Source organism: Astatotilapia calliptera, chromosome 1 (assembly GCF_964374335.1).
Source record: "Astatotilapia calliptera chromosome 1, fAstCal68.1, whole genome shotgun sequence".
Classification (NCBI taxonomy): Eukaryota; Metazoa; Chordata; class Actinopteri; order Cichliformes; family Cichlidae; genus Astatotilapia; species Astatotilapia calliptera.
In genome coordinates this window covers 41,882,093-41,908,862 of record NC_137422.1, presented here as the reverse complement: position 1 = coordinate 41,908,862, position 26,770 = coordinate 41,882,093, and positions in this window count along the sequence as shown.

Genomic DNA, 26,770 nt, shown 5'->3' with positions numbered 1-26,770 from the left:
GATATATTTATAGACAAGTGTGCTACACAATCAAGAAGCAGTTTGTCCTCAAGTGGGGGAAATATGGTTTTGGTGATACTGGGTGACACAGCAGTGAGGGTAATGATTGATTATAGCCAGACAGAACTCTTGTTGCTAATTTAATCATTGCTGAAAAATGACAAGAACAGTTCTGCCACAAACACACAAACCAAGGCACTTCCCCACTCCCTCTTCTTCTCTTTTCCTGTGGTGAAATTGTCAGAACAAATTAACGCAATTAACATGGCCTTGGGCAGCGAGTGAGGGGTTTAAAGTTTTCACTGCGCAATTCTGTTATCTTGAGATGAAAAACTGAACAAACACAATCATATTTCTTCAGCTTGGACTATTTTTTCCATCTTTCAGAGGAGCTATCATCTCTGGTGTGTGTGCTGTCATCACGTCTTTTCTCGTTTGGGATGAGACAGAGACGTTGGCGTCAGCCTCAGTGAAAACACTCTTAATGTGTCCTAATGAGTCAGGCATACTGACGTACACGCTGGCCACTTAGATTCATGTCTAGACACACCACACACACACAGGACAGGGACACACATACACACTTATGAATATACACCAGTGTAAATACTACATGATTGATAATGTTCGAATAAAGAAGGTGCAATATCTTATTTATGTTGCTAAGATTTAGAATGTTTGACCAATATATCTAACATCTGAAAGGAAATACTGAAAGAATTTACTTTTACATTTCTACAGGCCTGCCATTTGTATGGTCTGTGTGCACCTGAACCTTCACCAAAATGCTTCTACAGTGCAACATTCCTGCAGAGGACTGTTCTCTTAAATGTCCTTGTAAATGTCAGTATTTCATATACACCAGGTGACATACAGTTAATATTTCCCAATTTAGATTATGTGATGTATGGCATGTATATGGCTGAAATGGGCGACGATAAGTGCAGAAGCTTTGAACTGGAAAAGATTTTATCACAGCTGTTACCTCCCGCTCTCACTGATGTTGGCACTGACCCCAGACATGCAGGGCTGACCCTATTAGTGTTGTTTATGACCTCTTTAAGACTAGCAAACAGAGTAGTAAATACTCCATTATGCTTCAGAAAAAAAGAAAATACAAAACCTATGCACCTCTGCACTCACCCCGCACCAGTACTTCAATGCTAACTAAATAGTTCTGTGTGCAGCCTGTTTGTAATGACTGAGCTATTTCTACAACCCCATCAAAGACGAGTCCCCATCAGACCCGTTTGTCTGTAAATCTGTGATTTAGTATAAGCAATAAAGGCTTGAGAAGGAATGTGTAGCTGTTTTTTTTTCCCCACTGGTCATCATACAGAAATGTGAAATATATATTTGATTTTTCAAGGCACAATGAAAGCTAGGGGTGGACCCATAGGTGTGCAGGTCAGAGGCTGAGGCTTTTATGATGTTAGCTAGATGAAAATCTTTGAATGAATGGTCTAATAAGGCTGTATGATTATATGTCACAAATTCAAAAGCTGAAGATTTAAGAGGGCCTTACTTGGAAAGAAACAATGATCTGTGGGATCTGATAAACTGTTCTAATCTTGTCTGAGTACAAAACATGTTTTTTTTATTTTTTATTTTAATGAAACAGTGGAAAACCCCAAGAGCTTTAGTTATATTTACAACATATGTATTTGTAAATATGTTAACTCACGACCTGAATTATCTTAAATATCTTATGTTTCCCCTTAATGAAAAATGGTCTCCTCCTTTTTACCAAGGCTAGGTCAATGATTTTGGCTTCGTGAAATATTCCAGCCTCTTCTTGATATTTGTGGATCAAATTTAAGTTCAAGGAGGATGGAAATGAAGCCTTTAGCTAGAAAGGTGAAGAAGAATTATTGCTATGTCATCCCAATGGAGCACTTTGCTCTAAGAGGTAAGAGTCACTGAAATGGTCTGATTTTTATTTGCCTTAACATAGTTGAGGCATCAGGTGTAAACACTGGAGTTAAATAATTTAGGTGCAATGGGAGCAGAACTGAAGAAACACTGTTTAGGCTGATTTATGTGAATTATTTTTTGCTAATATGTTTTAAGCTGTGAACTTAAAAATGTGACTAAAGTCTGTGAAATAATGTTTAGAGTATCACAGTGGGTATGATGGTAACCTTACACAACAGGTTCTGAAAAAAAAATATAAAAGCCAATTCCTATATTTTTTTTCCTCTTCTGATCCTTAAGAATGTGTCAGGGTCCTGGGACTGGGCGACCCAGGACCCCTGGGCAGTCATGGATCTGTTATATTATTATGTATTTTTGGTGTTGCTCCCCCTTCTTCTCTATGCTTGTACATATGTGTGTGTGGGTGGCTGTGTGTGTCTGAGCACTTGTTTATAGGCGCCGTCAGGCCTGGTGGGTGTGGCCCTGCTAGGGGACTGGCCACACCCGAAGCCACACACCTGCTGCTGATCAGGCCTCGTGGGGGAGCTACTTAAGAGAGTCTTGGAGCTCCCACCGGCGCGGGATTATTGCTTGAGACTCCACGTTAGTCACCCAGTTTAGGTTTTTTCGTTAAGTGCATGCCTGCCATTGTTTAGTGTCCTGACAGCTGCCGCTATTGTTTCCCGCAGGAGGAGCGTAGAAGGCCTGAAGAGCAGCGAGCACTGGGAGTGCAGACACGGGAGCAGAGAGCACTAGGAGGACACGACACAGGAGTCTGGGGAAAACACGGGGATTTATTGTTGTTTTGTACCACACACTGTAAATAAACGCACTGTTCGCACACAGAGCATCGCGCCTGGGTCCTCCTTCCCTACACCCCCCACGGTTTGCCATGCCAAACCGTGACAGAATGGAAAATATGATAAATAAGCAGTTGAACCACCCAAATTTCAATTTCACTTACATAGCAGGTTCTGGGTTTGAATCTCCAATCTGGGTGTAAGGAGTCCATATTTTCTTCCCTGTGATTATGTGGGCTCTCCAGTTTCTCTGGCTTCCTACCACAGTCCATAATGGATGTTAGAGGGGAATGCCATTATCAATGAACAATTAACATATTAATCAATTTAAAAGATAGAATCAAGGGTGAGAAATATTGACTCTTATTTTTTCAGGCACCCCCCCAGTGGTCAAAACATATTTTAAGTGCACAGTTGATCGACTTCGTTTCCTTAGGTCGAGGTAACTAAATTACAAAGAATTTTTGTGTCATTATAATTGTTGGAAAAAAGTTTGTGTCTTACACCTACAGTAGGTCCTCAGTTATTCTGACCCCCAATGTCATATATACTCTTAACAGAATGCTTAAAAAAATTGGCTGACTTGTTTCCATAAATAAGATTTTTAACTGCTTCCTCCACTGGGAATTATAAGTCTGCAGCCATCTTTGCTGCTGGGGAATTATCCCATAGTTTTCAGCTAAGGATTCTTTGAGCATTGTCTCATTCTGTCTTTGATAATACCAATTTTTCAGTGAAGATCTACAGTGGAAGTTTTTCTTTTTATATGTAAATCACATCATCTTGGCAATTAGTGGTTAATTTCTTATACACAGATATCAGGTTAAAAGAATCCACCTCTCCACAGAAAATGCTGAAACCCCCCCCCCTTTTAAAGCTATCTCCTGTCATGTCTGCGGCGTGTGGAGTGGTGAGAGAAGGACCCAAGTGCAGGCACTGCCATTACCGCAAGTGAGCTTTATTTACAGTATCTGTGTTTGGGTTGGGGGGGGGGGCGTACAAACAAAAGTAGAACGTGGCAAACAAAGGAACCAGAAACCTGAGAGGAGATGTTCCTTTTTGCTAAAGCATATAGTTAGGGCTAAATCAGGTGACCCTGAATCCTCCCTTAGTTATGCTGCAATAGATGTAGGCTGCTGGGGGACTTCCATGATGCATTGAGTTTTTCCTTTTCAGTCACCTTTTTCACTCACTATGTGTTAATAGACCTTGCTGCATTGAAGTATGTGTTATTAATCTCTGTCTCTCTTCCACAGCATGTCTTCTATCCTGTCTTCCTTCTCTCACACAGACCGGTTGCAGCAGATGGCTGCTCCTGCCTGAGCCGGAGGTTTCTTCCTGTTAAAAGGGAGTTTTTCCTTCCAACTGTGGCCAAAGTGCTTTCTCAAAGGGGGTCATTTGACTTTGCGTTTTCTCTGTATGTATTATTGTAGGGTCTACCTTACAATATAAAGCGCCTTGAGGTGACTGTCGTGATTTGGCACTGTATAAATAAAAGTGAACTGAATTGAAAATCACACAAATTAAAATAAAACAAAGTACTTTTTCTACCATTTATTTATTTTACATGGATATGTTTGGTAATTACCATGCTGTATAATTAGTAGTTTTTGTTGCAAAATTGGTGGATATAAATGGAATTCTATCTTACAATATTAATCACCTTTAGGCGACTGTTGTTGTGATTTGATAACCCTAACCCTAATAAAATTGAATTGGATTGAATTGAATAGATGTGTAACAAGGGACATGAAGTCCTGAGACAAGGAACATGGATAAATGACATGGATGGGCCTGATCTCTGATAACAACGAGACGGCCTACCTGAAGGAGATTCGGAATCTGGAGAACTGGTGCCAGAGGAACAACCTCCTTCTAAACGTCAGTAAGACAAAGGAGCTGATAGTGGACTTCAGCACTAAGCAGGAGAGGAACTACCAGACCCCCGTCATCAACGAGTGCCCAGTGGAGAGAGTGGACAGCTTCAAATACCTCGGAGTTCACATCACGCAGGACCTGTCATGGTCCTGTCACATCAACTCCGTGGTGAAAAAGGCCCGACAGCGTCTCTACCACCTCAGACGCTTGAGAGACTTCCAACTGCCCTCCAAGGTGCTCAGGAACTTTTACTCGTGCACCATAGAGAGCATCCTGGCGGGAAACATCTTAACCTGGTTCGGGAACAGCACCATGCAGGACAGACGAGCTCTACAGAGGGTTGTGCGGTCAGCTGAGCGCACCATCCGCTCCGAGCTCCCTGACCTGCACTCAATCTACAGCAGGCGGTACTGGACCAAGGCCAGGAAGATCGTGAAGGACCTCAGCCATCCCAACAACAGACTGTTCTCTCTGTTGAGGTCAGGAAAGCGATTCCGCTCCCTGAAGACCAACACAGAGAGACTGAGGAGGAGCTTCTTCCCGCAGGCGATACGGTCTCTCAATCACACCACCACACAGTACTGACCCACACATATGGTTCTTACACACACACTGGACTTTCTGGACTTTGGTTTTGCACAACACTGGTCACTATATTCTTCATTTCCGGTTAATACTTGTACCGCTGCTGTTATTGTGTATATATTTATTTATATTTAGATTTCTTCATACATTCTTATATAGTTCTATATTGTGTATTGTGTATTTTGTTGTACAGTTATTTTATTTTCAACTTTAATTTATATATTTATCTTTATCTTATTCTTCCCAGTTAAATTTACCCTTCATTCTAATTTGTGTTGTACAGTTATTTCATTTTTAACCTTAATTTATATTTTATTCCTTCCTAGTTAAATTTACCCTTTTTAATTTTTCATATTTATTTCCTATCTTATTCATAGCCTTTTCCTTTTTTGTTCTCTTTAGGTCACGAGCAGTTGTCCAAGCATTTCACTACATATCGTACTGTGTATGACTGTGTACGTGACAAATAAAATTTGAATTTGAATTTGAATTTGAAGACAAACCAGCAACAAACAGGAAGACACAGGGCTTAAATACACAGAGGGATAATGAGGGAACGAGACACAGGAGGAGAGCACAGCTGGGCATAATCAAACATGATGAGACCAAGGGGAAGCAAAACTGAAAACGTTAACAAAGAGCATGGGACTATCAAAGTAAACCAGGAAACATAAGGCAGGCACAGAGACATGGACTTTACACTGAAACAAGGAGACATGACTGATGGCGGAGACAGAGGGAACATGGATCACCAGAAGAGCACAGAAAAAAGAGACTAGAAATTCTAAATAATAATGAAAGCAAAGACTATTAATAATTCAAAACACAAAGCACTGGGTCACCAACCCAGGACCATGACAACCTCTTAGGACAAACTTTACATTTTTACTGCAGTTCCACTGCTGGGAAGTCTCTAAGGCTACCTCGGTGATCAGTATTTATACCAAGTCTAAAATGCATGAGTAGAAGGTAGTTGGACGTGTTGAAAGTTTTTTCTCCTTTCAGTCTGAATGGTTGTTTCACTTTACCCTACGTACCTACCTACTTAAATAAGTACTATAATGCGATTTCATAAGGTTACACAGACTGATGTGTGAATGGCAGTAAAGTTGTCTGGGAAAGGATCTCATGACTGCTGTACAGATGACTGCTTGGAAGAGCTGATGGGGTAACAACATCATAAATGTGTCCTGGTATGTCATGATCACCTCCAAGAAGACAGCCCCGCTAGAGGTCGAATACCTGAGACTCCCTATCAACTTTTAGAATTGAAGAAGTGTCTCAGATCAGAACGGAAGTGTCTTCAAGGACCTAAAATAAGTACAGTTGCTTTCGACTTGGGCAGTTTAGATTACAGTGACCAACACGGACACGCTGATATTCCATTAACTTCCCACAACTTTCATGCTGTGTGATGTAATGATCACTTCAGGGGTTCCTAGCATAGCTTCTTTTTTGTATTTAAAAGAAAACTAATAATTTGGATGTGTGTGTGTCTGAATCTACTCCCTTTTCTGTGCTTCTCTCTGTTTTATCTGTGTATACATTTGCATACACAGTCTACTGTTCACTTGAATTATGTTCATAAAAATGTATGACATTTACAACCTTGTGATTCAGAGAGCAAAAAACAAAACATACTGGTTAATAAATTAATTTGATGTCGTCAAAGCTAAGTTACAGTTATATCAAAGTACAATTTTTCTTTGAAAGGTCTATAACAGGAATAGCAAACTCATTTTACATCATGGGGCACATGCAGCACACTTTAATCTTAAGTGGTCCAGACTACAAAAGTTTGAAACTACATGATAAATATGTAAAATTGGACAAAAAACTAGTTCAAACTATAAAGTTTTAATGAATTTACAGAAAATATCACTATAGCAGAAAGACAGGAAGTTTTCTATTGTTTAATTATTCATCTTTTACTTTGGTAATTACTTTGATGTAGCATGAATGCCAATGGGGCAGTGGTCTTTATTAATAAGAAAAGCTAGCCATAAAACTTCTAATCATCCAAAAGACAGTTAAAAGTTCAAAATCTATATGCACTCTTTCACATGTTACAAATCCACCCAGTGGATATGGCTGTGGTTGTTGAATAACGTTTCCTCTGTCCTCTATTTAAAGTTGATCTTTTTTTTTCTTCTAAGGTTCTTTACACTTCCTCACTTTCATTTATTGCTTCATTTTCTTGTTAATTTTCATTTGTTAACTTATTTGGCTTCCTTCCATCATTACCTGTTGTTGTGACTAAGTTTCTTCCTTCTTTCCTCCAATCTGCAGCCTTCTTTTTTTCTTAAATTCTTTCTTTTTCCTGATTTTCATTTTTTATGCTTCCGGTTGCCTCCGGTTCTGGTCGTCGTTTTCTTCTATTTGTATGTTTTGATCAGTTTTTATTTTCCCAGTTTCCATTCTTTATTCTTTTGTTCACTCTTTTACCATGCCCTTCTCTATTCCCTGCCTCTTACACACACACACCTACACACACAGCTTTAATGATCGGTGAATTATTATTTTTTTGGACAGTTTTTCTTTATGCCGTTTCGCCTCCAATAGATGGTGCTGTTAACCATGACTAAAACTCCTCTAGAATGTAATCTTCTCTGACATCTCTTTTATCCTTTTTGTCTGCTGTGCCTCTGATTGCTGATTGAATTTTCTCAGAATTACAAGTAAACTATTGTATACTGATAACTGATAATGTTTCACTCATAAAACTCTAACATTTTGACATAATGGAGATTCAAAGAGAACAAAATGCTTCATTATATGTTTTTATGCTTTGATGTGATGATAACCAAACTCAATACAGTATGAAATCTCTAATTTTGTAATTAGTGAATAATTTCGAGTTTAGGATTACAAGCTATGTTTTCTGAGTGTTTCCACAGCAACAGACCACTCATCATCTTTCTTTATTGCAAAAAAAAGAAAACAAAAGCTATCTGCAAGCCCTCTTTGGAAATGAAATAATCTGTGGTAATTTGGTAATAAAGGGCCTTTACTTTGGCAAAGATAAGCCAAAATTAAAAAAAACAAAACTATTGCTGTTTTCCACACCACATCCAAACACTGTATGTTAAATAAAATATGTAAGAATTTAGTGTTCCTTCATAGGGTAAGACAGTTATCATCTACAAAAAAAAAAAGAATCTAATAAATAATTTAAATACAATTCTCAAAAAAAACAACAACATTCCAAATATTTTTTTCAATAAGTGAAAATGATAATTTTGGGATTCTAGTGGGTCATGCACTAAGAAAAAAAAGCACAAAACAACAACAAATGATATGTATTTAGTTGTGTGTAAAAAGACTCTCCCCAGATTAGTACACTTAAATAATAGGAAAATGATTGATTCAATAGTTTATAATTTTACAGTTGCTTAATTAACAATGAGTTACAGATGGAGAACATGTCAAAGGCTCAGAACAATGGAAACGTATTAAAAACCCTGTAAATTGTATAAATTTGGGATCTTTACTTTGAAATATAAAGCCCCTTGAGGCGACTTGTAATTTGGCACTATATAAAATTAAACTGAATTCAACTGAATTGAATTGAAAAATCAGAATTTCAAAAATCTCTGGCTATAACCTTTTCAAGTTTTGGTAAATAACGCAGATAATGGGATCAAAAGAGTCAAGGTTTTCAAATTCAAATTCAAATTTTATTTGTCACACACACACACAACCATACACAGTATGCCATGGGGGTGAAATGCTTGTAGCTGTACAATGCCCGACCATCAAATGACAGAAGAAAAGTTTTACAATATTTACAATTTACAGTTTACTACAAAATTTACAAATTAACTTAGGAATTCACAGTAAAGAATGTGCAAATAGCAGAAGAGATTATAAAGATTATAAAGATTATAAATTATAGGAATTATAGGATTATAGGAAACCAAACCTCAACCACAGTCATTTTTATGCAGTGCCTGGAGCCCAGGAACCATTTTACCTGCAGCTTAGTGAGTGGATAAGGGGTTTGTGCATATTCACACATGCAGATAAGAGCAACCATCCAGCTCCCTTTAATTGAGAATGATGGAGAGTAAAGGAGCAATACGGGAGTATGAGGAACGATAACCCATGGCTTGCCTTGATGCATTAACTGAGGGAATGAGAGGGAGGGATGGATGGACAGAGGTGGTAGTGCTGGGCGGGTGGTGCTGGCATACCATGGAAATGCCAGCAGTGCCAATAAATCATTTGCCAGCCAATGACTGACTCTGCTAATGTAGAGCAGGAAAATTGAAAAAAATCAATCACACCAAAACGTTTTCACCTCTCTGAGCTCTGAGGTACTCCAGTGGATACAAGTGTATAAACATCTGTAAGCTGGACAGACCACGACCCAGAGACACATAATGTTTCAACAGCAATTCATTTCTTAAGCACTGGAGGGAGTTACAGGAGCCTGTTGTGAGACATCCTGAAGATTTATAAGTTTGAGATAATGTCAGAATTAATGTCAGTGAGACTTTTCTTATCTCCCAGGAAGAAGTTAATCAATTTAATCATTGGTTATTCACACAGATCATTGCAATGTCATTTTTACATTTTGGAATTGAATAGAATAGAATAATCCTTTAATTGTCCCTCAAGGGGAAATTTGGGTGTAACAGCTTCAAGAAAGACACATATACAAACAAACAGTACACAAGACACAGAACAGAAACATACACAATTTTTAAATATTTACATCAAGGACAATGGTTACCAAAAGCAGAGTATTGTACCGTTATTAAATTAAATAAAATCAAATAGAGATAAGAGGCAAACCCTGGTTATAGTGTGAACCTGTTGATGAAATAGTGCAAGTTACAGCACTGATGTAAACATCGTATGTTTGTTGGGAGCAATTTTGATTGTACATTGGTCATCATAGGAATTAATAAGGAAACAGTTTTAGCCAGTCTGGAGAAAAGAGGGAGTTTCCCTTTTGTTTAAAGATGAATTTCCAGAAAGTAAAGACATAGAAATGAATGAAGTTAAAGAAGCAGAAAACCATCTGCTGATTTTTAACTAATCACTAACACAAACAGGTCTGCAACCAACAGAACCTAAACTCCCAACAACAATACATTTCAATGATCTTCACCACATTTACAATAAATATTTTAGGAAATAAAGCATCAGTGTTCTGCTGACCGACTGTTTGAATGCGTTTTGGGTTGTTGTGATGATTGGTAATATATGATGATTGATGACTGATCAAATATTGAAAACAACCAAACAAACAAATTGGTTAGGTTTCGAGGTCAGGTTAGATCACCATCTTATCACAGGGCTAATACAGAGAGACAGATAAGAATTAATCCCTAGGTCCAATCTAGACTCTGAGACTTAATTGAATTTTATTTATACAGTGCCAAATCACAGCAGTCGCCTTACGGCACTTTATATTGTAAGGTAGACCATACAATAAAATACATACAAACAGAAAAACACAACAATCATATAACCCTCCACGAGAAAGCACTTTGGCGACAGTGGGAAAGAAAAACTCCCTTTTTTTTTTAACAGGAACAAACATGTGAGTGAAGTTGGCCCCCCCACCTTCTTCAAATCCAACAAAAGTGGTATCAAAGTTTGTGCTGCCTCGGTTTTAAAGATATTAATGAAAATAAAAAGGTCAAAAAGTCAACCAGCCCCCCCCACATTACCCAAATCAAACAAATTTGATGTCAAACGTTCATGCTACGTTTGTACTGGTTTGTGCTGCAAAAATTTCCGTTTGTGCTGCTATTATTTTAAAGATATTAATAAAAAATTCTAGAAGTCATCACAGGTCAACCAGCCCCCCCACATGAATGGAATCAAACAAAACTACTATCATTCAGCTGTGCTACATTTGTGCTGGATTGTGCTACTAAAATTGTCATTTGTGCTGCTTCTGTTTTAAAGATATTAATGAAAATGTAAAGGTCAAAAGGTCAACCATTTCATTAAGGCTCAATGTCCAGGGCAGGGATAGCTCAGTAGGTAGAGTGGTGGCCCCATGATCGGAAGGTCGGGGGTTCGATTACCCTGAACAGCCACCCTGAGGTACCCCTGAGCAAGGTACCGTCCCTACACACTGCTCCCCGGGCGCCCAGTGGCTGCCCACTGCTTCACTGAGTGAATGGGTTAAATGCAGAGAGGGATTTTCCCCACGGGGACCAATAAAGTACACTTTCTTTCTTTCAGAGGTAAGAAGTCATTCATCTCCCTGGTTGGGGAGTGGCAGACCTGCTCTTCATCACCTGGCTCCCTCTTTTACCCTTCCTCTTTTTTACCCTAGCATAATTTTCTTTTCATTTCCATTTTCTCCCTCAAGGTGGTGTCGGAGAGGCGGATGCTGTCCAAGATAAAGACAATGTTGGATAACACCTCCCACCCACTCCATGACATGTTGGTCAGTCACAGGAGCACGTTCAGTGAGAGACTGAGATTACCGAAAAGCACCACTGAACGACACAGGAAATCATTCCTGCCTGTGGCCATCTCCCTGTACAACGCATCCACTTAACACACTGTTTGCTGCTACAACTACACATGTTTCTTTTCCAACTATTTATTTATGAGTGACTTATGTATGTATGTATGTATGTATATATATGTATATATTGTACTATTCTTAGTTAGTGTATTGTCTGTCTTGTCTTAATGTTGGTTTAAAATGGAGCACTGTAACAAAAAATAATTTCCCCCAGGGATCAATAAAGTATTCTGATTCTGATTTTGTTCCAACACAGCAGCTTCTGAGTGTAAACCCTAACAAAAGAAGTTTTTGATGTCTTTCACATGGACTGGCCTGTCTAATGAATCCTTCATCAGTCCACTATGAGATAAGTTCATCTCTCCTGTTTTTCTTTTGCCTGCATGCACATTAATTAGAGCTGTCAAAAGTTAAGTCTCTCCCTTTTCTCGTTCTTTCCCTTTTTATTTTGTTCCTTCAAGTGGCTGAATGGGACACCGTTAATTAAAAAGATATCAGATCATAGGAGCCCCCTGAGCACTGTGACCGTCTGGGCCCTCGCTTTCCCGACAACTCCAGATGTCATGGGGTTTTTTTATGGTCCCTTTTGTCCATGAGTTAGAGAGATGGATTGAAGTTCACAAGGTTTGTGTGTATGTGCCTTTGAACCTTCAGAAGTGTGTGCATGTGAGTGTGTTGATAAAAGAATCTTTTCTGTATTTAATTGCTCCTCAGTGTTATGAAAGTATGGACTTCTCTGATGAGAACTTCTGAAGGTTCACTGTTTTCAGTGGCATATCTCTACTGACAGAGCAAAGTGCTAAATGAAAGACAGAGAGAGAATCTGTGTGTGATTCGTTTCTGTATCTAAGGTCTTTTAACTGTCCTGCAAAATGTTTACAGACTAATAAATATCTGTGAGATATCCCGGTGTGCAACAGATCTTGGGTGAGAATGTAGACTTTTTTTTAGGTTTGATTAATCAAGCACCTGATTTTAGACAGTGTGACAGATTGTTATGATCTGAATGAGTGTCCAGTGTTTTTCCACTCTGGCCTGGCCGCGCAGCATCTGCCCCTTTGGGGTGGGGCTTGGATTCCACACCTGTCTTGTCTACCTGTTCCCCATGGACGGCAATCAGTGGGAGGGGTATTTAAGATTAGCACCTCCACCAGTTCTTCGCTAGTTCATCAGCTAAACTGTGGTGGTAACCCGCCTCATAGTGATTCCTTGTTCTCAATTTGTACTTACCTTGATCTCCTTTCACTCCAAGCTACCACACCACAACTCCACGCTAAGCTTGTAGTTTTCTCTGGTCCCCTCCCGAATCAGACCAGGAGTGACATGTTTAGCCGCATGTGCTCCTTAAATTGCTGGCTGTCTGAGTGGTGTCCAAGAAATGATGTGGGCTTCATAGATAATTGGCAAACCTTCTGGAGGAAACCTGGTCTTGGTAGGAGAGACGGCATCCATCCCACTTTGGATGGAGCAGCTATCATTTCTAGAAATATGGACCAATTTATTAACCCCCCCCCCCCCCCCCCCAAAAAAAAAAAAAGACTATCCAGAGTTGGGACCAGGAAGCAGAGTTGCAGTCTTACACGCCTCTCTGCAGCTTCTGTCCTCCTGCTACCCCCCGTAAAAAAAGAAACAAACAAAAAACCCATCTCCATAGAGACTGTCAGCTCCCAAACATACAAAAAACAAACTAAAAACCAGCAATAAACAACTTAAACATAAACAATTACAAAGAAAGAACAATACAGTATCCACATCTGAACCAAAGAGTAAAACAGTGAAATGTGGATTATTAAATATTAGGTCTCTCTCCTCCAAGTCTCTGTTAGTACATGACTTCATAATTCATCAACAAATCGATTTACTCTGCCTTACAGAAACCTGGTTGCAGCAGGATGATTATGTTAGTTTAAATGAATCAACACATCCGAGTCATTCTAACTACCAGAAATCTCAAAGCACAGGCCGAGGGGGCGGTGTGGCAGCAATTTTTCACACCAGCCTATTAATCAACCAAAGACCCAGACAGACTTTTAATTCATTTGAAAGCCTGATGCTTAGCCTCGTCCACCCCTGCTGTAAAACTCAGAAACCAGTCTTGTTATCATCTATCGTCCACCTGGGCCTTACACAGAGTTTCTGTCTGATTTCTCAGACTTTTTATCTGATTTAGTTCTCAACTCAGATAAAATAATTATTGTGGGTGATTTTAACATCCATGTAGATGCTAAAAATGACAGCCTCAACATGGCATTTAATCTGTTATTAGACTCAATTGGTTTCTCTCAAAATGTAAAAGAACCCACCCACCACTTTAATCACACTCTAGATCTTGTTTTAACATATGGCATAGAAACTGAACATTTAACAGTGTTTCCTGAAAACCCTCTCCTGTCTGATCATTTCCTGATAACATTTACATTTACAACAATTGATTACACAGCAGTGGAGAGTAGACTTTATCACAGTAGATGTCTTTCTGAAAGCGCTGTAACTAAGTTTAAGAATATAATCCACCCACTGTTATCATCTTCAAAGCCCTGTACCAACATAGAGCAGAGCAGCTATCTGAACATTACTCCAACAGAGGTCGATTATCTTGTTAATAATTTTACCTCCTCACTACGTACGACTCTGGATACTGTAGCTCCGGTGAAAACTAAGGCCTCAAATCAGAAGTACCTAACTCCGTGGTATAATTCTCAAACATGTAGCCTAAAGTAGATGACTCGTAAGCTGGAGAGGAAATGGCGTGTCACAAATTTAGAGGATCATCATTTAGCCTGGAGAAATAGTTTGTTGCTTTATAAGAAAGCCCTCCGCAAAGCAAGAACATCTTACTATTCGGCACTGATTGAAGAAAATAAGAACAACCCCAGGTTTCTCTTCAGCACTGTAGCCAGGCTGACAAACAGTCAGAGCTCTGTTGAGCCAACCATCCCTTTAAAGTTTAGCTATTAATGACTTCATGAACTTCTTCATGAATAAAATGTTTATCATTAGAGAAAAAATTACCAATAATCATCCCACAGATGTAATATTATCTACAGCTACTCTTAGTACCATTGATGTTAAGTTAGACTCTTTTTCTCCAATTGATCTTTCTGAGTTAACTTCAATAATTGCTTCCTCCAAACCATCAACATGTCTTTTAGACCCCATTCCTACAAAACTGTTCAAAGAAGTCCTGCCATTAAATAATTCTTCGATCTTAAATATGTTTAACCTATCTCTGATAATCGGCTATGTACCACAGGCCTTCAAGCTGGCTGTAGTTAACCTTTACTTAAAAAGCGTCTCTAGGCCCAGCAGTCTTAGCTAATTATACGCCAATCTCCAACCTTCCTTTCATATCAAAATCCTTGAAAGAGTAGTTGTCAAACAACCAACAGATCATCTGCAGAGGAATGGCTTATTTGAAGAGTTTCAGTCAGGTTTCAGAGCTCATCACAGCACAGAAAAAAGCTTTAGTGAAGGTTACAAATGATCTTCTTATGGCCTCTGACAGTGGACTCATCTCTGTGCTTGTCCTGCTAGACCTCAGTGCAGCGTTCGATACTGTCGACCATAATATCCTATTAGAGCGATTAGAACATGCTGTAGGTATTACTGGTACTGCACTGCAGTGGTTTGTATCATATCTATCCAATAGACTCCAGTTTGTGCATGTAAATGGAGAGTCCTCTTCACACTCTGAGGTTAATTATGGAGTTCCACAGGGTTCAGTGCTAGGACCAATTCTGTTTACATTATACATGCTTCCCTTAGGCAGCATCATTAGAAGACATAGCATACATTTACACTGCTATGCAGATGACACCCAGCTCTATCTGTCCATGAAGCCAGATAACACACACCAATTAGTTAAACTACAGGAATGTCTTAAAGACATAAAGACCTGGATGGCCGCTAACTTTCTGCTTCTTAATTCAGATCAAACTGAGGTTATTGTACTCGGCCCTGAAAATCTTAGAAATATGGTATCTAAGCAGATTCTTACTCTGGATGGCATTACCTTGGCCTCCAGTAACACTGTGAGGAACCTTGGAGTCATTTTTGACCAGAACATGTCCTTCAACGCACATAATAAACAAATATGTAAGACTGCTTTCTTCCATTTGCACAACATCTCTAAAGTTAGAAATATCCTGTCTCAGAGTGACGCTGAAAAACTAGTTCATGCATTTATTACTTCCAGGCTGGACGACTGCAATTCATTATTATCAGGATGTCCAAAAAACTCGCTGAAAAGCCTTCAGCTAATCCAAAATGCTCCAGCAAGAGTCCTGACAGGGACTAGAAAGAGAGAGCAGATTTCTCCTGTTTTGGCTTCCCTTCATTGGCTTCCTGTTAAATCCAGAATTCAAAATCCTGCTCCTCACATACAAGGTCTTAAATAATCAGGCCCAATCTTATCTTAATGACCTTGTAGTACCATATCACCCTTTTAGAGCACCACGCTCTCGCTCTGCAGGCCTACTTGTTGTTCCTAGAGTATTTAAAAGTAGAATGGGAGGCAGAGCCTTCAGTTTTCAGGCCCCTCTTCTTTGGAACCAGCTTCCATTTTGGAATCAGGAGACAGACACTATCTCTACTTTCAAGATTAGGCTTCAAACTTTCCTTTTTCCTAAAGCATATAGTTAGGGCTGGACCAGGTGACCCTGAATCCTCCCTTAGTTATGCTGCAATAGACGTAGGCTGCCGGGGATTCCCATGATGCATTGAGTTTTTCCTTTCCAGTCACCTTTCTCACTCACAATGTGTTAATAGACCTCTCTGCACTGAATCATATCTGTTATTAATCTCTGTCTGTCTTCCACAGCATATCTTTTATCCTGTCTTCCTTCTCTCACCCCAACCAATCACAGCAGATGGCCCCGCCCCTACCTGAGCCCGGTTCTGCCGGAGGTTTCTTCCTGTTAAAAGGGAGTTTTTTCTTCCCACTGTTGCCAAAGGAGCTTGCAAAGAAAAGCGTCTGGACTTTTTTAAGTTACTTGAAGACGTTTCACCTCTCATCCGAGAAGCTTCTTCAGTTCTAAGGTCAAATGGTGGAGAGTCCCAGATATAAACCTAGTGGGAGTAACCCCCCACGGAGGGACAAAAGGACCCCCTGATGATCCTCTAATCGCCTGAGCCAAGGTGGGAAACTGGGTGTGGGTCCCAATCAGCCAGAGTTTCGGGTGAGTTCATTGTGAAACCTGGCCCCACCTTATCATGCGAATTCCTGAGATCAGATGGCCCAGGATGTGAGTGGGCGTTAAGGCGTCTGGGAAGGGATCTCAAAACTGGATTATAGATGGCAGAGAGTTGGTGTCGTAAACCCCCGCCTCTGTTCAAAGATGGTCGCTCACAGTGGACTTTAATGGCTTCTCTCACTCCTCTTTCAAACCATCTGTCCTCTCCGTCCAAAATGTGAACATTGGCATCCTCGAAAGAGTGTCCTTTATCCTTAAGATGCAGATGGACTGCTGAGTCTTGTCCTCTGGAGGTGGCTCTTCTGTTTTGTGCCATGCGCTTGTGAAGTGGCTGATTGGTCTCTCCAATGTAGAGGTCTGGGCATTCCTCGCTGCTCTGTACAGCATACACCACATTGTTAAGTCTGTGTTTTGGCGTTTTGTCTTTCGGGTGAACCAGTTTTTGTCTGAGCGTGTTGCTGGGTCTGAAATGCACCGGGATGTCATGCTTGGAGAAAACTCTCCTGAGTTTCTCTGATACACCGGCTACATAGGGGATGACAATGTTGTTGCGTTTGTCCTTCTTATCCTCCCTCGCTGGTGTCTGGTCTTCTTTTCTGTGCCTCTTTGCTGACTTTAAGAACGCCCATTTAGGATAGCCGCTCGTTTCGAGTGCTTCCTTTATATGTGTGTGTTCCTTCTTTTTTCCTTCAGGCTTAGAGGGAACATGTTCTGCCCGGTGATGTAGGGTCCTAATTACTCCAAGTTTGTGTTCCAGAGGGTGATGGGAGTCAAAGAGGAGGTACTGGCCCGTGTGTGTGGGCTTCCGGTAAACTTCGATGTTGAGGTTGCCGTTCTCTTCAATGTGCACAGCGCAGTCCAGGAAAGGCAAACAGTTGTCCTTTGTGTCTTCCCTGGTGAACTTGATGTTTTTATCCACAGCGTTAATGTGCGCAGTGAAGGATTCCACTTCTTGTGTCTTGATTTTGACCCAGGCCTAAATTAAATGTCTGTATCTGCCAGAAATAGAAGAAAAAAAACATTGAAGACCACATAACATGTTGATAAGATGACAGTTGAGTTATGCATATGTTATGCTAGTAAGGTCTTTGGAGTGTTTTTTCTTTTAGTGTCTAAAATGGATAGCAAAGTTGCTATTTGCAATGATTGCTTAGGGTCAGTCCAGTAACACAACGCCAATGAAGTGCTTTCCTTTAACAATGCAAAGTGAAGTGCCCACCTCAGCAGCCACAATTTAAAAAATTAATGTAATAATAATAATAATAATAATAATAATAATAATAATAATAATAATAATAAATAGTCCACTGATATTAGCAATCAAAGAAAATTATATCACCATCCCAAATAAAACTTTAATAAAACATGCCAACATTATGGTCTAACAATAAAACAGCTTGTCAGCGTTCAGTTTTTTTGTAACTGTCACGGTTCGGCATGGCAAACCGTGGGAGGTGTGGGGAAGGAGGACCCAGGCGCAGTGCTCTATGTACAAACAGTGCGTTTATTTACAGTTTATGGTACAAACAACCATAAATCCCCGCGCTTTCCCTGACTCCCGTGTCGTGTCTCTCCGTGAATAGTCCGTGTCTCAGTGCTCTCTGCTCCCGTGTCTCAGCACCCCTCGTGCTGGCTGCTGTCTGGCGCTCCACACTTCTCCTGGGGACACAATAGACACAGCCGTCAGGACACATATAACCACCGGCATACACACACTAACTCAGTTCAACTGGATGACTAACGTGGAGTCTCATGGAATGATCTCGCGTCGGTGGGAGCTCCAAGACTCTCCTAAGTAGCTCCCCCGACGAGCCCTGATCAGCGGCAGGTGTGTAGCGTCGGGTGTGGCCAGTCCCCTAGCCGGGCAACACCCACCAGGCCTGAAGGCGCCTGTAAACCAGTGTACATACACAACTGCACCCATACACACACACACACACATCTACAAGCATGGAGAAGAGCAGCAGCAACACCAAAAATACATATAATATCACCAGTCCATGACTGCCCAGGGATCCTGGATCACTCAGACCCAGGACCCTGACAGTAACAGCACAGCAGTAACCATTTAACACTTGCCACTGTCAACGTTTATTTTACCAGTGTTTGGGCAAAAAGCTTGAGTTGTAAACATTTTAACATGGAAACAATTGTTCATCTTTAAAAGCCTGCAAAATATACATTCATCCTGTCTTCCTAAATTACCCTTATTCTTAGTATGTATTGCAATTACCCTTACAATGCACACAATGTAGCACAAACAGAATATGAACATATTTCCACCTCATAACAATATGCCTTGAACGCTAATATACACACCACCCTTCATCATTTCTGGTGCAGTATCATCTCTCAAATTGTAGTAGTTTACAAACTTTTCAAAATTTTCCAAATTTCTCTTCAATGTAATTTTCCCTTTATCTGTCATTTTCAACAAATTACCATTTCATTCCCATTCGGCCTCCGAAAAACTTCTGTCCATCTGACAGAACATTCATCATCCAAATTAAGGGTTGGCTTATTCATTCAGTTTATTCTTGACTTATTGACTTATTGATTTATTCTATACCTTGGTCAAGAGTCTGCTGACATACAGATGAAGGAAGAGCTTCTGAAGTACTTCAAAGAAAGCTTTCAGTCTTGAGTTTAACTGAGATTCAGTGCATATATCCCACCCATTAAGAGTGCACATGCAGAGGCCAGGTCTTCCAGGTCATGCAGAACACCCGAGATGGTTATACCCACATCAGCTGGAGGAGTGCTGGCATCAACTCTTTCGATGGTGAAGATAGCAAGGGTAATTTGTTCCAGCTCCCTCTGAACAGCGGTAGCTGTAGCTTAGACACAAAAACATAGAAAAATGGCGTCCACTTTAATGAAGTAAACACAATATTAGGAATATGCACCCCAGTGAGCCACTATTTTAGACTACAGATTCAACAATAAATATAAATACTTTGGGTATACAAGAAGATTTCCCAAAACATTTAAACAGGTTCCATGCAAGTTACAACAACAACATTACAACATGCAATAACATTAGTTATTCAAAATTTGGTTTAATACAGATAAAAAACTAAACTAAAATTACCAACCAATTATTCTTTGAAGAGGATGCTTGGGTCTTCATTCAGGTAAAAAGGTAGTGCCCTGAGGACACACTCCCTCCTCTTTTCAATAGTTTCCTTCTGTAGAGAGTGGCAGAGATGCAGGAAGAGAAAACAGAAATACTTTAGGATGACACAAACTCACATTATACGCAAAATGAATGACATATCCACTTCACAGATAGACATGTACACAAGACCAACTAATCATCACATGGACATGAATAGTTAACCTGTTGGGCAGGGTTTCCACCACATTATATATGTCCTTAATGGAGGTAAAGACAAACTAATACATCATCTTTTTTGCATTCAAAAACTGATCTTTAACATAAACACCATTCACTTATGGTTTAACCCAAAATTGAGGGATTAGATTTTACATATGTTTAGGTAATTTTAATTTTCCAAAGTTTTGAGTACCAAACCCTGTCTTGCTTAATATAAATGTAAGTACAATGTGCAGCTACCATACACTAGCCGTTTAACACTGGCAGTCCCAGGCTTCTACCTTTCTACCTTTAAAACCCGCCACCAGCCAAATGGCTGGTAGGCTTTTAGCTAAGCTTTAGCTTCAGGCAAGTGGAAGCTAAATTGGCTAGTCATTCATATGTAAATTGGGTTGTTACCTGGGAATTCTGGAGGGAGGGGAGTGGGGGTGTGTGGATGAGGGGGTGGGGGAGCTGCTAAAAGCGGTGAGCTTCCTTTTGTGTTTCATCTTGATGCATTCTCAATCATCCAGGGAAACAAATCTCCAAAAGTCACCAACTTGGAGTGTTTCAGTTTGCCATCTTAGGGAGAAATCAACACACATGGGTGTATGTCCTTTGTTGCTGAGATTTATTGATAAAAACAGTACAAAAAATCAACCATTTGTACACATTTTTACAAATAATTATAAAAAGTGAGTGAGTACATTTCAACATTTTCAGCAATCACTCACAATCCTGGCACTGCCATGGTATCTGTAGTCTGCATTTACCTTGGCTTGGCTTCCTGATCAATTGTCCACTACCAAAAGGAAGCCAAGCCCTGTGATCACACCTTGTTTTGTTGTAAAGGGTGGCAGGGCTTGGCTTCCTTTTGGTAGTGGAGCATTGATCAGTCGTCCATTGTGGCATCAATGTGATCACACCTTGTTTTGTTGTAAAGGGTGGCAGGGCTTGGCTTCCTTTTGGTAGTGGAGCATTGATCAGGAAGCCAAGCCCTATATATATGATACAATCTCACTACACTTAGCCTAATCCTTCATTGCCCTGAAGAATTCTGTGGTGTACGGACCTCCTCTCCAAGGAAAGAAAATGCAGAGAAGACTCACCACTCAGCAGGCCTTGGAAATGATCCTGAGGGAAGTCGACCCTTGTGACTCGGATGGAGAAGACCTACAAGTTCAGCCGGATTCGGACTCAGAGCTGTCTGATCAGTCTTCCGGTTAGTTGCATTTCATGTTATTTCCTATTTCATTTCAAATAAGTAAGTGGATGTAGTTTGTAAGTAAGATATTTCAGACATTATTCTGATACAGAGGAGGAGATACTGGACCTTCCCATTGCTCACAATTTGAATTTGTTCACACTGCAGATGAGGAGACTGCACCTAAAAAGAGAGCTTGTTTGGGGACTGAGACAGCGAAAGATGGCACAGTGTGGCGTGAAGAACAGGTGGGGACCTGTCTCCCTTTCACCCCAATAGAAGCGTACGCTGCAGATGGAGAGCCAACGGCTAAGGCCAGGAGAAATATCACGAGTCGCCTTCGGAGCTTCCTGTGTTTCATCACTCTTGACATGCTTCGTAGCATTCAAGAATGGACTGTTCAACATGCACAGCAAACGGAGCATGTTCATTGGTTCATGGACCTCCCTGAACTAATGGCATTTATTGCAATTGTCATCTTGCGGGGGGTTACCAGGGTTCCATCTCTAAATGACTGCTGGTCAGCAAACCTGGGAAACCCACAGATAATTGGAACTATGGCACGAAACCGCTTCCAAGAAATCATGCAACACCTACGCTTTGATGACAAGTCCACCCGCAGTGATTGAGCAAAGACTGATAAGTTCGCTGCAATTTCCAGTTTGTGGGGATCATTGGTCACCAACTGCATCACGTGCTACAACCCTGGTCTACATATCACCGTTGATGAACAGCTTTTCCCATCAAAGACTCGGTGCAGTTTCCTGCAGTATATTGCAAGTAAGCCGGACAAGTTTGGGATCAAGTTTGGGGTGGCTTGCGACCTAAAATCCAAGTACATTTGCAATGTCTTCCCATATCTTGGCAAGGACCCCAGTCGTCCCACTGGGGAGAGACTTTCTGAAAATGTAGTAATGAGGCTGATGGAACCATTCCTAGACAAGGGCAGAAATGTTACCACGGACAATTTTTTCACATCGCTTTCACTTGCGCAAAAACTTCTTAGACGGAAAACCACCATCCTCGGCACAGTCAACAAGATTCGCAGGGAAATTCCTCAATCCACTAGACAGACAGATCGCAATGAATTCACCACTCAGGTATGTTGCAGGTCTTTTGTGGTTCTATGTTTATGTGTTTCATTGTGTGTAAAAGTGCTATGGAAATAACAATTTATCTTATTTCTTAGGTGTTTTCAACCTCTGCTGCCACGCTGACGGCATATGCGGCCAAACGGAAGAAGACAGTCTATATTCTTAGCAGCATGCACGGCGTGGTTCAGACTGATAACACTACCAAAAGGAAGCCAAACACTGTCACCCTTTACAACAAAACAAAGTGTGGCGTGGATGTGATGGACCAGATGGTTCGGGAGTACACTGTCCGCAGAGGAACACGGCGCTGGCCAGTTGCCGTGTTTTATAACATGATTGACATGGCAGCACTGAATGCACATGTGCTGTATCAAGCATGCTCCGGGACGAAGGAAAGACGGGTGGACTTCCTGGTGGAGCTTGCAAGGGAGTTAGCTCACTCTCATGTAGCTGCGAAGAAGGCAAGAAAAGAACAGTTGCCTTTGACACAACCCTCCACACCGAGCCCTGGAAAAAGAGCCATGTGTCAGGTCAAACACAATTGCAAGAACAATCATGCCACTGTGCGATGTGTTCACTGCAACAGATACACATGTGGTAAATGCAGACTACAGATACCATGGCAGTGCCATGGGCTCCCCCGTGTCACCTATTGTAGCCAACCTTTACATGGAGGAAGTGGAAAGGAAGGCTCTTGGCTCTTTCAAAGGAAGAGTACCCAGCCACTGGTACAGATATGTGGACGACACCTGGGTCAAAATAAAGACACAAGAAGTGGAATCCTTCACTGTGCACATCAACGCTGTGGATAAAAACATCAAGTTCACCAGGGAAGACACAAAGGACAACTGTCTGCCTTTCCTGGACTGCGCTGTGCACATTGAAGAGAACGGCAAACTCAACATCGAAGTTTACCGGAAGCCCACACACACGGACCAGTACCTCCTCTTTGACTCCCATCACCCTTTGGAACACAAACTTGGAGTAATTAGGACCCTACAGAACATGTTCCCTCTAAGCCTGAAGGGAAAAAGAAGGAACACACACATGTAAAGGAAGCACTCGAAACGTGCGGTTATCAGAAAAACTCAGGAGAGTTTTCTCCAAGCATGACATCCCAGTGTATTTCAGACCCAGCAACACGCTCAGACAGAAACTGGTTCACCCGAAAGACAAAACGCCAAAACACAAACTTAACAATGTGGTGTATGCTGTACAGTGCAGCGAGGAATGCTCAGACCTCTACATTGGAGAGACCAAACAGCCACTTCACAAGCGCATGGCACAACACAGAAGAGCCACCTCCACAGGACAAGACTCAGCAGTCCATCTGCATCTTAAGGATAAAGGACACTCTTTCGAGGATGCCAATGTTCACATTTTGGACAGAGAGGACAGATGGTTTGAAAGAGGAGTGAAAGAAGCCATCTATGTCCACTGTGAGCGACCATCTTTGAACAGAGGCGGGGGTTTATGACACCAACTCTCTGCCATCTATAATCCAGTTTTGAGATCCCTTCCCAGACGCCTTAACGCCCACTCACATCTTGGGCCATCTGACCTCAGGAATTCGCATGATAAGGTGGGGCCAGGTTTCACAATGAACACACCCGAAACTCTGGCTGATTGGGACCCACGCCCAGTTTCCCACCTTGGCTCAGGCGATTAGAGGATCATCAGGGGGTCCTTTTGTCCCTCCGTGGGGGGTCACTCCCACTAGGTTTATATCTGGGACTCTCCACCATTTGACCTTAGAACTGAAGAAGCTTCTCGGATGAGAGGTGAAACGTCTTCAAGCAACTTAAAGAAGTCCAGACGCTTTTCTTTGCAAGCTCCTTTGACTACGATGACCTGGATGACTGAGAACCTTCACAGACAACATACTGTACTGTAAATATACATACTATATGTACACATATACATACTTTATAACTAAAACTAATGTAGAAAGACCTCATTAAAGCTATAATTTTAACACAAACATTTACACAAAATGCTAATGGAGCCATTACAGCTTTTATTGTTATTTATCATGTTCCAAAAAATATTGATCACAGCTGATCTGAAAAGAATTTCATGCCACAGGCCCTTGAACCTTTACAATGGTCCAGATCTGGAGAAGAAATAACAGGGGCATGGGATGGGCCACTAAAGAAAACTTAACTTGTAAAACAGTTTTGTTTTTAAAAGTATAACAGTTCACATACCACATACAAGCTCAGCAGTACCACATACACCACATCAGTATAGAAGGGAGCAGGTAAAGGCAGGATCTGAAATTTATAAAGTAAAAAAAGAAATTCATTACTTAATTTCAAGAAGCAAATTAGTGATTGAATTACAACTAAATAAAATACTACTCAGAAGAAAAGCAAGAGATTGACACTGCCATGTGCTAACTTTCTATAGAAGCAATTATCACCAGGTCTGTCGACCTCCATTGTCTGTCCACTCATATGACGTGAATAATTTTATTTAAAAAATTAAGTGTGTACTTTCACAAACTGTAATTTATAACTATGTTGATATGTATAACTCCGCTAGGAAACATGCTGTATTTACAGACCATTTTTACATAATACAGATTACTGATAGAGCATGACAATGGTGTCACAGTGGCTTTCGCCCTTGGCTTTTTGGATTTTAAACGTCACTTTATGCTATCCTTGCTATCCTATTCAATATTTATGACTCTCGGATTACAGTAAAGGAATCCCAAGAAAGCAAATGAAAAAATAACCCCATGAACCCCTGTAGCTAATCCCTTAATAAAACAAAAAACAATAAAAATTGTTTCTTACACAGTCCACAAAATAAGCATGTCCAGGACCCAGTAAAACTAATGTAGAACAAGCACATGCAAACGATATAACATGTCTTTTAAAACAAACGCAAAATATAACCATGCTCGACATGTAGATACTGCATAGTCAAAGAAAAAAGTTGTCTTACCTCTCAAAGAAACAGCAGTTTGGCACCAAAACAACGTTTTCAAGTTAAATTTGAAGTCCTGCGCATGAGCAGGCACAAGCCGTGAAACCTTCTTGTTCTTCGCGGTTTTATTACAACTGTTTTTGCATTACTGCCATCTTGTGGATATACAAAGTATATCAATCCTAATTGACTTAACTTAAATGATCTGCCATCAAGTAACACATTAGTATTATGTACGTTGAATAATAGACACAATTACGTAGGCTTGATTAGAAAAACATATGTTAACTTAACAAAAACCCCTCCTTGAATCGCTACCTTATTGTGGTGGAGGGGTTTGTGTGTCCCAGGGATCCCAGGGGCTATGTTGTCTGGGGGCTTTTGCCCCCTGGTAGGGTCTCCCATGGCAAATTGGCCCTGGGTGAGGGACCAGACAAAGAGCGATTCATAAGACCCTTATGAAAAGGACACCGAGGGAACAGTTTACCCTGCCCGGGATAGGGTTACCGGGGCCCCGCCCTTTAGCCAGACCCGGGGAGGGCGCCCGAGGGCGAGCGTCTGGTGGCCGGGCCTTAGTCCATGGGGCCCGGCCGGGCACAGCCCGAAGAGGAGACATGGGCCCATCCTCCCGCAGGCCCACCACCCGCAGGAGGCGCCATAGGGGTCGGGTGCATTGTGTGTCGGGTGGCGGCCAGGAGCGGAGGCCCTGGCGGACTGACCCCCGGCTGCCAAGACTGGCAATAGGGACATGGAATGTCACCTCTCTGGTGGGGAAGGAGCCTGAGTTAGTGCGTGAGGTTGAGAGGTACCGGCTAGATATAGTCGGGCTCACCTCTACACATGGCTTGGGCTCTGGAACCAGTCTCCTGGAGAGGGGCTGGACTCTGTCTCAGTCTGGAGTTGCCCCTGGTGAGAGGCGGCGGGCTGGGGTGGGTATCCTAATATCCCCTCGGCTTGCTGCCGGTACGTTGGGGTTTTTCCCGGTGGACGAAAGGGTTTGTTCCCTGCGCCTTACGGTCGGGGAATGGGTCCTGACTGTCATCTGCGCTTATGCGCCGAGTGGCAGTTCAGAGTACCCAGCCTTCTTAGAGTCCCGGGGGGGGGGGGGGGGGGGGTGCTGGAGGGTACTCCACCTGGAGACTCTGTTGTCCTGCTGGGAGACCTCAATGCTCACGTGGGTAACGACAGTGAGACCTGGAGGGGCGTGATTGGGAGGAACGGCCTCCCTGATCTGAACCCGAGCGGTGCTTTGTTATTGGACTTCTGTGCTAATCACAGTTTGGCCATAACGAACACCCTGTTCGAACATAAGAGTGTCCATAAGTGCACGTGGCACCAGGACGCTCTAGGCCGTAGG